Consider the following 10412-nt stretch of genomic DNA (forward strand, 5'->3'; position numbering starts at 1 on the left):
AATGACATATGAATGTTAATTATTATGTTACGGTTTAAAGCTAATATCTTTTGACTGAATACATCTATAAATGATCGTTGGTTTTATTTAAAATTTTTCTTGTATTCGCAATTTCTTTCTCTTTCTATTCGTATTCTTCATCCCTACATCAAAAATATTAGGCCTATTCTTTTTAGCTGAACTGGTGCAAAAGTTCAGCCAAAAAGAACAGGCCTATTGAAAACATGTAATATACACTGTTTACCTTAAATTGTATGTGCGTTCTACGACAACATTACAGTATAGTATTGACAATGAGCATATATCTATCACTGTGAATGCAAAGAATAAGAAGTTGTCGTTATAATAATATACTGTAATAATTTTCGTTTACTCCTTACAATTCCTCGACACTCCTCTATGTCTTAAAGAATATTCTAATTTTCGTACCAATGTTATCATCAAATAAATATTCTCCAAGTAGGCTAAAAATTAAGAGATTATCTATTCTGCCCTTCAAAAATAGAAAATATATTCAAAAGAGTATAACTTCGTAAAAATGATCATAATGGTGTTTATCCGAAAGAATCTTAAAGCTTAGAGTCTCTGCTTTTGAGTAACACAATTTAAAATTTTGTGGAACTTAAATCAACAGTGTTTTCCGACTTTTGGTCGCTGAAAACAAATTTAGTGGCTATATAAATTGGACTATCACATATTAGATTTCAGAGAAAATTGAAGTTAAATGTATCAAATTAACGTTTTTTAAACCATATTTACCATTTTTTGAGATTAAAATATTTTTTTTATCAATATATTTTTTAATTTCATTTACGTTTACCTTAAAGTACTGTCTTTTACCTATAATATGTGAATTTATATTTATTATAATACAATTTTTTTACATGTATAATTAACATTATGAATTATAAAATTGAATGGATAATTATTTATTCGATCTAATGATTTAATCTCTTGAGGGACGAATTTTCGAAGAAAAAATTATTTTACTTAATGTTTCAAATGTGTTTATTTAACAACTAGTAAAAAGATAAGAGTCAAGAACGAACAACATATAAAATCATATACTTGAATTTATTAAGATATCAAATTTATCCATAGAAGATAAATGGGAATTTAACACAATCAAAAATATGGAACGTTTCGACTTATTGTTAACCTTCTTCAATTATTTTATGATCACAATAAATATTAAAAATAAATTTACAAAATAATTAAATGTTGGAAAGAACATAGAAAAAAACTATTGAAACCATAACAAAGGTTGGACAAAATAACATTGTAAATAAATAATATTAATGATAAATCTTTATTAAGTGAGTAGTCAGCTTAGATCCCAGAAGTGTTTCATCGTTCAAAAGCAAGAAAAAGTAGAGTCCAAGTGTAGTCAATGTATAAAAGTCGAATTGAAAGGTCTCAAGTAAAACTAAACATATATGTAAAATAAATAAATCAATTTAAGAAATTAAAAAGAAATTACATATTGTAATAAAAACTTACTAAATTGAAAAATTAAATTTTAAGAGAATATCTGTCCAAACAATGATTAACAATAATTTTTTTAATTATAGTCTGATTCAACATTTAACTGTAGCCTGATTCAACTTTCTACTCTGTTGTAGAAAGAAGTTAACCTATCTGTATGCGCCACTTTACTCTTATATCTGGGGGATTTTCTAATACAAAATAGAACATAGCTGAGATTTTTAACGATGTTATAAGATCCTTCCTAATGACTTGGTAATTTAGGAGCCCTGTCTAGTTTGCTACGAAGATTGTACAACCAAATTTTCTGACCTTCAAAATGTAAGGATCTAGCCTTTTGATCATAACGACACTTAATCCCTTCAGATGTAGTTCCTATATATTAACGAACTTGATTATGAATATCTCTCAGTTTCTCTCTTAAGTCTGAAACGTAATTAAGACTAGAATCCTCTTTCCTATCATGAGGAGGTTATCTATGTAATAAATCCAAAAGCAAACGAAGATCTCGTTCTAAATACATTTTAAAAGGGAATACCCGGTAGTTTTGTATTTATAAATACAATATGATAATAGGAACGTCAGAATTTACCGATCCCAATCTTTCTGATTCTTTGAAATAAATTTCGCCAAATAATTCAAAATAGTCTGATGCTGTCTCTCCACCTGTCTGTCAGATTGAGGATGCAAAGCTGTGGTTCTTGTTTTTCTAATCCCTAAAAGAATCATTATTTCCTTAAATAATTGCGATTCGAAATAATTGCGATTCCTCCCCTGATGGTACCTCCTGTGGGATATCGTGCCTACAAACCTCCTGGTTAGCGAAAACCTAGCTCTTTTATTTTTTAAAGGAATAGCCTCCGACCATTTCACGAAGCAACCTGCTATTACCAACAAATACTTGTTTCCTAAAGAGATTAAGGAAGAGGCCCAAGAATATCCGTTTGAATTCTTTCAAAAAGGAGATCCAACATTTTTTTTACAAAACATTCTGATTTACCCTTGTTAAAAGGAACCTTTTTAGTTACACATAATCTACACCACTTTTTTACCTCCTTGCATGTGTGTGGCCTAATAAAATCGCTTCCTCATATTTTTCAGAGTTTTATTTATACCATAATGTCCATATGAAGGTGAATCATGGGCTATCTCAAGAATTTATTCTATCTTTTCTCGAGGAACAACAATTTGTAAGATGCTGGTTTTCAAATTCAGAGTTATCCACTTCTGATATAGAATTCCATCCTTTACAACTAGAGCATCCCATTGAAACCAATAAAGGACTGTGTGCAGTTTAGGCCCCGGCTGAACAGCATTGAGAGATAACTAGGATTGTAGGGCATCAAAAAAGAATTAAAAAGTTCCATTTGCACAACTTTGTAAAATAAGTTCCTTGAGTGCTATAGCTGTTCAAAGTTCATTATTATGACCATGTATTGTACCATTGCATGTATCACTGATACAATATATGATCATAATAGCGAACTTTGAACAGTCATCAGTGACTGACGATAGAAAATTTTAACACGTTAAGCGCTATAGCTGATTGTGAGTATAAAAAATTACTCCATGACTGAGTATAAATAATTAAATGCGTAAAAGAAATTTAAAAAAGTAGACTCGGAGCTTAACGTGTTAAAAATATTTCTTTAGGAAGTAGTATCTTACAGAACATATTCATACGTTTTTCAAGCAATTGATCTTTGATTAAATGTGAAAATCCTAGATTGAGGTGTAAAGTCTGTCGCGAGTGCATTTCGTGCGCTTTTCGCATTAATCGCTATGGTCGGTATGTCCCGTTTTTAGTTATGCAAAGTAAGTTGCAAGCGCACATTCAGTATGACGCTGTTCACTGTGTCGATGTAAGAATGGCAGCTTATTTAACAATCGCGAAAAGTTTTCTTTATTTAACCCAGTCTAATGCCTCACAACAGTGTCCTTTATATCTTCAAAATAATTGAAGTTTACTGTTGAGCGTTGCTATTTAATAATCTGATTATGTAACAAATTGTTCATATCAGTTACTTGGTCCGTCGCAAAAACTTGGAATGTTGTAATAGGAAGGATTGTCTTGATTCCGCATGATGTTCAATGTTTTTTACAGTTGGAAGAAAATTTCACACTTCCTAACAAAAATAAAGGTAGAATATTGTTCGAATGCATTAAGAACATTGAACATAATACACGTAAGTTTCCTATTGACAAAAGAATAGAGATCACCAATCATTCTATTCCGATTCTAAATGATCTGGTCAATACTCCTATCTTTACAACTCCGAACGATGAAAATTTATTTAGATTGAAAAAAGACACAAAGGAATTCACAGTTTCACATCCGAACATAATATTCACACGAGCAGACAAAGGGAACGTCACAGTTGCCTTAGATAAAGACATATATATTTTGAAGATAAAAGACATGTTGAGTGATAATGAAACATACACAGAAATACAAAGAGATCCCACGAATAAACTCACCAAATCTTTAACGGATATGTTGACGAGATGAAAGAGTCGTGGATTTATAGCTAATAGAAAATATAAACAATTATATTGTAGTGATGGATTACTACCGAGAGCGTATGCACTACCGAAGATACATAAACCGGATTGTCCTCTCAGAATCATCGTTTCAACGATAGATAGCTCACTTTATAATTTAGCAATTTTTATACACAACATTTTAATTGAAATAGTTCCGGAAGCTGTTACATAAAAAATAGCTTTCAATTGGTTAAGAAACTTAAAGAAATTAACATTAACGATGAATATAAGTTGATTTCATTGGATGTTACATCACTTTTTACTAACATCCCCATAGATATAGCAATAGATTGCATCAACGAAAATTGGATATATATTGGAAAGAAATGTGAGTTACCGAAAAAAGAATTCATATTGGCGGTTTATCTTAGACTCGACTTATTTCAAGTTTGACAATAGCATTTATAAACAAAACTTCGGAGTACCATGGGCTCTCCGTTGTCGCCTATCATTGCTGATCTGGTGATGCAAAGACTAGAACGAAACGCATTGATAAAGTTTAACAATTCTTTTCCGTTTTATTATCGTTATGTTGATGACATATGCACTGCGGTCCCTACTACTCAGATTGAATATATTTTAAACTGTTTCAACTCTTTCCATCCGAAATTACAACATACAATCGAAATAGGAGACGATATTTTGAATTTTTTAAATATTACCATTAAAAAGGCTAATAATTCTTTAGAGTTTGATTGGTATCTTAAACAGAGTTGTTCTGGTAGATATCTAAATTATTTTTCTGATCATCTAACATCTCAAAAAAGAGGCAATATAGGATTGGTAGATAGAGTTTTGTTATCGGATGAAAAATATCACAAAATATTTAATATTTAATAATTGAAAATCGATAATAATGATTTTACTCGAAAATAACTACCCACTAGAATTTATTTTTGATACGATCAATAATAGAATTCAATACTACTCAAAGGAAAAAATAGTTTTATAAGAAGCATCCAACACTGGAAACTCACAGAAACGAACAACACGGTTTGTGGTACCATTCATACCATCAATCACGGAAAAATTCAATAGATTTAACAATAAAAACACAAAAGTATCGTTTTATAGCGAGAATAAAATGAAAAAAATTTATCAAAGCTCAGAAGAATCTTTGTCCACAATTTAGTAAAAACAATGTAGTATACAAAATAAATTGTAAAAATTGCGATGCGTCTTACATTGGTCAAACGGGAAGACAGCTTAGAACGAGAATCACAGAACATCGCAAACATATAAACTGGAAAACTTCCAATCATTCGGCAATTACCGAACATAGACTACAATTTAAACACGACTTTGATATAACATTTGGGATAACATTTTGATTGTGGACGAAGAACCGTGTTACAATAAGCATTTAATTTCTGAAATGATTCATATTAAAAAACAGAAAAATAGTTTAAATCTACAGACGGACACCATAGGCCTTTACAAATCATATTTACCAATAATAAACGGTATTTGACTTTGCGTCACTAATATTACGTGAATATTAAAATTCTTTGTTCAGTCAGTGTTTGTCTTTTGTAACGTTCACAAGTGATTAGTCTGACCATCTGGTTGTTAAATTAAACGATTGACTCACTCTACATACAAAAATGAATTTGACCATCATCGGACACACTAATTAACATTTTTTCATATATATGTATGAATTCTTCGGTGAGTTCTATTTTGATTGACGATTATTCAGATTGTTTTCAATTTCTTTATATTAATTTCACAGTTGAATTGGAAATATTAACATTCAGTCGATCAATTGTATGGGAACAATTTCTGTCTGTCAACGTGCAATTCATCGGAGATTGTTAACTACTCACATATTTTTACTCATATACTGCGGCTTATGACTATAGTTATAGAAAATCTGGAGATAGCTCGATCAAGAAGTCGAAACATATAATTATTTTTGGACCATTGAGATATTGTCATACCATCAAGATAATTGTAAGAATTTAATCGAGGAAAAATTCTATTTTTTTTTATTGTTTATTATATTTTTTAATTAAATTGTATAGGTTATTGATTCTTACATGCCCTTTACTTAGATTTTTATTATTAAGTAATAGGAACCTCTGTCCACAAGTATTTATTGTGATGGTCACATACGCGCACCTCTGTATATAAGAATGTAAAAGCGAAAATATTTCGCAACCTGAGCGTGAGTGTTTTCTAACACACGATGTCGACCTGAGGAACAACCATGTACACACTTTTTCTAACTGCAAGATGTTCCAATGTCCAATTTTATTTGACAAAGAGGCTGCGGTTCAGTATTTTTTTTAGCTGTAACGTTTCTATCTCTCATTTCAGTGCGTTTTCTGTTACAATACACTAACAGGTATGACATATATATGTATACTTAAATGTGCTAGGGCTTTTGTGACACTACTAGGCTCTTGTTCCAAAAAGTCTAGCACTTCTCCAGTCAACGAATGTTTACGCGACTGGTTTTTAAAATATTTTCCACACATCGTCCGCAGTGGATCTCATCGCCGAGGAGGTAACCACTAGCTGAAATATTGTCTCATAGATTACATGATTTCATATGATTACATCTGATTACAAATAATTTTTTCCACTATATATGAAGTAATTTGGTAAAATACGATTTTATTTAATATTATACAATGGTTTCTCGTGGTTTTATATGTAATTATCGGATTATGCATAGAGATTTCATATAAATTTTATAATGATTTCGAGGATTCTGTTCCACGATTACATTAAGTGGTTACCCCCTCGCTCATCGCGGCTAGTAGCTGCTTCGAGATGACCCCGTATCAATGGCTGGTTTACCCCAATTGGTATATTCGCCACTTGTTCATCCCCCACTCCTCCAGGGCGAACTCCAGAGGCATCGCCGTCATTATAAGCAAATCTGAATTTCTCTGATATGACGGCATGAATCGCAAACAGGGACCGGATTAATGAAATGTACCAAATACATTTCAGATATTACTTCAATGTTTTTGTAACACCGCGGAGAGGAATCGAATAAGACTAGTGATGCATGGTCATAATAGCGAACTTGGAATAGTTCTAGCACTCATAGGAAACCTCTCTTATAAAGTTGGGTTTATGGAATTTTTTATTTTCTTTTGATGCCTTAAAATTTTAGGCATGTCTCAAAATCTCAAAGTTGTTCATCCGGGGTCCAAATTCTTCTGTAAAACTAGGCATAATCTTTTAAAAAATGTATTTTATAGAAAATGAATAATACATTCATAACTTCTGATTAGTAATTCAAAATCAACTTTTTCACACAAAAATGACAATGACAAAAAAAGACATTTTTGGCACATTAGACCTCAATTATTTTGAAAACCGCGCTGGTGAAATTTGGGCTGCGGTCCACTTGACGCTACAAACGCTTCAAAGCATTCTTTGATTAGTCAATTCGTAAAATTCTTTGTTCTAATTGGTCGCTCAAACGCTTCGAAGCGTTTGTAGCGTCAAGTGGACCGCAGCCTCGGTTTGCGACATCGTTTTTAGCATCCAAAAATTTAAGGAATACGTTATTTGTTGTCAGACAAAATTTATAAAAAATACTTTGTCAAAGTAATTAGAAAAACATGTTTTATAAGTTAATGTAATTGTATGTTAATATCTTTATGCACAGCATAATAAGATGAATCAATTGATGTGAAGATGACACTTTAAAAAATATCATATCATTTGTAATATGCAACTGCGTCCTTTCTTTGAAAAGCAATTATGTGCTTTCTTTATATCAATTAATTTATCTTATCATTCTGTGCATAAATTCTAGAGTTAATAAATATTATTAGAAAATTAATCAAATATATTCTTTTTTAAATATATTATTGTTGATATTTTATACGAAATTCAATAACGATGGTATAAAAATGGCGGACAAAGACAAACATGAAACATATAGAAAATGCGCATATCCGCCGATAACCGAAGTCTTCAGATTGAACGTGAAATATGTCTGCGGTAGTAAATCCTATCGGAAATGCTGTACCATTTTACCCCTTGGCAGTCCTGAATCGTATAACTATATAGGGGTTGACGTGATCTCTCGAAGAGGGGCCGAAATGTCGGAGCATCGAGTGTATGGAAGTCTTAAAGTTGCACGATAATCTTGAAACGGATTTAATATAGAGGCAATCGCAACGCTTACTACGAAATCTATAACTGGTATCGTTTATGTTCTAGAAAAAGAAATATTGTATCAGAGACTATAAAAAATCGGAGATTGTTTCTTCCTTAGTGTAAAATTTTTGGCTTTTATTAAATACTCATTTTTACAATGTACATGCATTGTATACATTTATATTGCCATTTTCAATATATATAATTATAAATATTTATAAAACCTATGTTTATAGTACGTACGCATTTTTATGTTAATATATTATACATATACATTATATATGTATATTTACAATAATAATATTGATAATATACAGTACTATATACACTCACTCTCATAAAAAGCGGTACAACAAAAATTTAGGAAAAGTTTATCAACCTTCAAATGATCGTGACATGAAAATGTCACGATAAATAATGAAGATAAAAATATGTTTAAAAATGTAAAATGATGAGCCAAATGTCCACTTAAAAAATATTTGAATGGCAATTGTGTCTGGTCATTCTTTTTAATTGGGATGACAAAGCAAGAAAGTGCAAAATTGATAATCAAAGATTCGAGCTTGCGACGATGCATGGGGTGAATCAAGTGTTGTAGCCTAATGGGAAAAAATTCATATGAAAGTATAAAATCTTTAAAATGTTCGTTTGCTGAGTTCAATGCAATCATTTTTTGCAGAGTTACCTATTCCAAATTTAAAATATCGCTGTAATTAACTAAAATCATGGTTATAATTTTTTTCAATATGAACTGCATGAAGTTTGACTGGTTAGAATTGAATATCATTGTGTGTGTGTGTGTGTGTGTGTGCGCGTGCGCATATGCGCGCGCACACACGCACGTACGCACACACGCACGCACGCACACACAATAATGTTCAATTCCGACCAGCCAAATTCTATGCAATTCATATTGAAAAAGATTGAAACTATTATAATTCAACTAACAACAGCGATATCTTAAATTTGGAATATCTTAATGAAAAAAAATCGCATCGAGCTCAGTAAAGAATTAGTTTAAAAATAAAATCTTTTTATGTAAATTTTATTCCATTAGGTTGCAGCACCCTGATTCACGCCAGGCACCGTCGTCAGGCGATTCACGCCAGGCATGCGTATATGTGTGCATGTGCATGCGCGTGTGTGTGTGTGTGTGTGTGTGTGTGAAAAAGAGTACGTATAAAACAAATTTTACATATTAATTGTTACTTATGTTACTTATGTTATTATATCTTATAAAGTGATAAAAACATTAGTGTAAACTACAATTTCACAAGAAATTAATTATATTCTCAATTTATAACAATTAATACTTAATAATAATTTATAAATGGTGAACTATTTACATATTTGTATATATGATAATTTTATATAAAAGATTCTTAAAATTATCTATATGTTCGATATATTTAAAATGTATACATATTATATCTATACATGTATAATTATATGAAACTATATATATTAATAAGTACATCTTGCAAAAATATTATTCTGCAAGATTATTAAGAATAAATTATTAAGAATAATAACTCTTAATTACAAATTTTATATTTTTATTGTATTGAATATAGTTTGCACATTTTTATATAGCAACATCTCTCGATCATCACGTATACAGCAGGTGTAGTAGAAAACAAAAGAGCAATACATCTCAACGAGTTTGATAATGTATTGTCGCTTGCCGGTTGACGTGTATTGTCCTTACCATGGCAGTCCACTTGATCACGATCCAGCAGCACTCCAGTTTCACTCGTGTTTCAGATAAAATGTCGATTAAAATTCATACAGTCCGTCATCACCGTCACTGCTATCTTCGACATCAGTTATCGTCTCGTGAATTGCATCCTTGTATAATTTCAAGCCGAATTTTGCAATTGAATAGCAATTCGATATTTTGATGCAATTTGGCGACGAAAATTTACACACATCTGTCATTGAAGATATTTAAAACATAAGCGTTAATGTATTTTATCTAATTAAATAAGAAAAATATAGTCTAGATACATTTTTCCTATATCTTAACAATTAGGTACTTTAAATGACACTTATCTAAAACCAGGTACAAGTATGTCTTTAATAGTATAGAAAGAGATGCACATTGTAAAAGAAATATAGAAATTATTTATATATATACATATATATAAATAATTCTTCTTTTTTAGGATCGACAACTCTGAATTATTTTCTAAATGATAAAATTATAATCGACATTTAGTAATGTGAATAAAAATTTTATTCTTTATTTTAATGTACCA

General features: G+C 30.7%; 1 long non-coding RNA gene across 1 annotated transcript in view; it reads right to left on the reverse strand.

The window, feature by feature from the left end:
- Positions 1 to 1987: 1987 nt before the first annotated feature.
- LOC108725860 (uncharacterized) overlaps positions 1988 to 10412 on the reverse strand; it is a 14713-nt gene continuing 6288 nt past the window's right edge. Inside the window, exon 3 of the long non-coding RNA XR_001936770.1 lies at positions 1988 to 1998. This is a non-coding gene — a long non-coding RNA (uncharacterized lncRNA). The remainder of the gene's footprint in view (positions 1999 to 10412) is intronic.

Source organism: Mycetomoellerius zeteki, unplaced genomic scaffold (assembly GCF_001594055.1).
Source record: "Mycetomoellerius zeteki isolate Tzet28-1 unplaced genomic scaffold, Tzet1.0 scaffold364, whole genome shotgun sequence".
Classification (NCBI taxonomy): Eukaryota; Metazoa; Arthropoda; class Insecta; order Hymenoptera; family Formicidae; genus Mycetomoellerius; species Mycetomoellerius zeteki.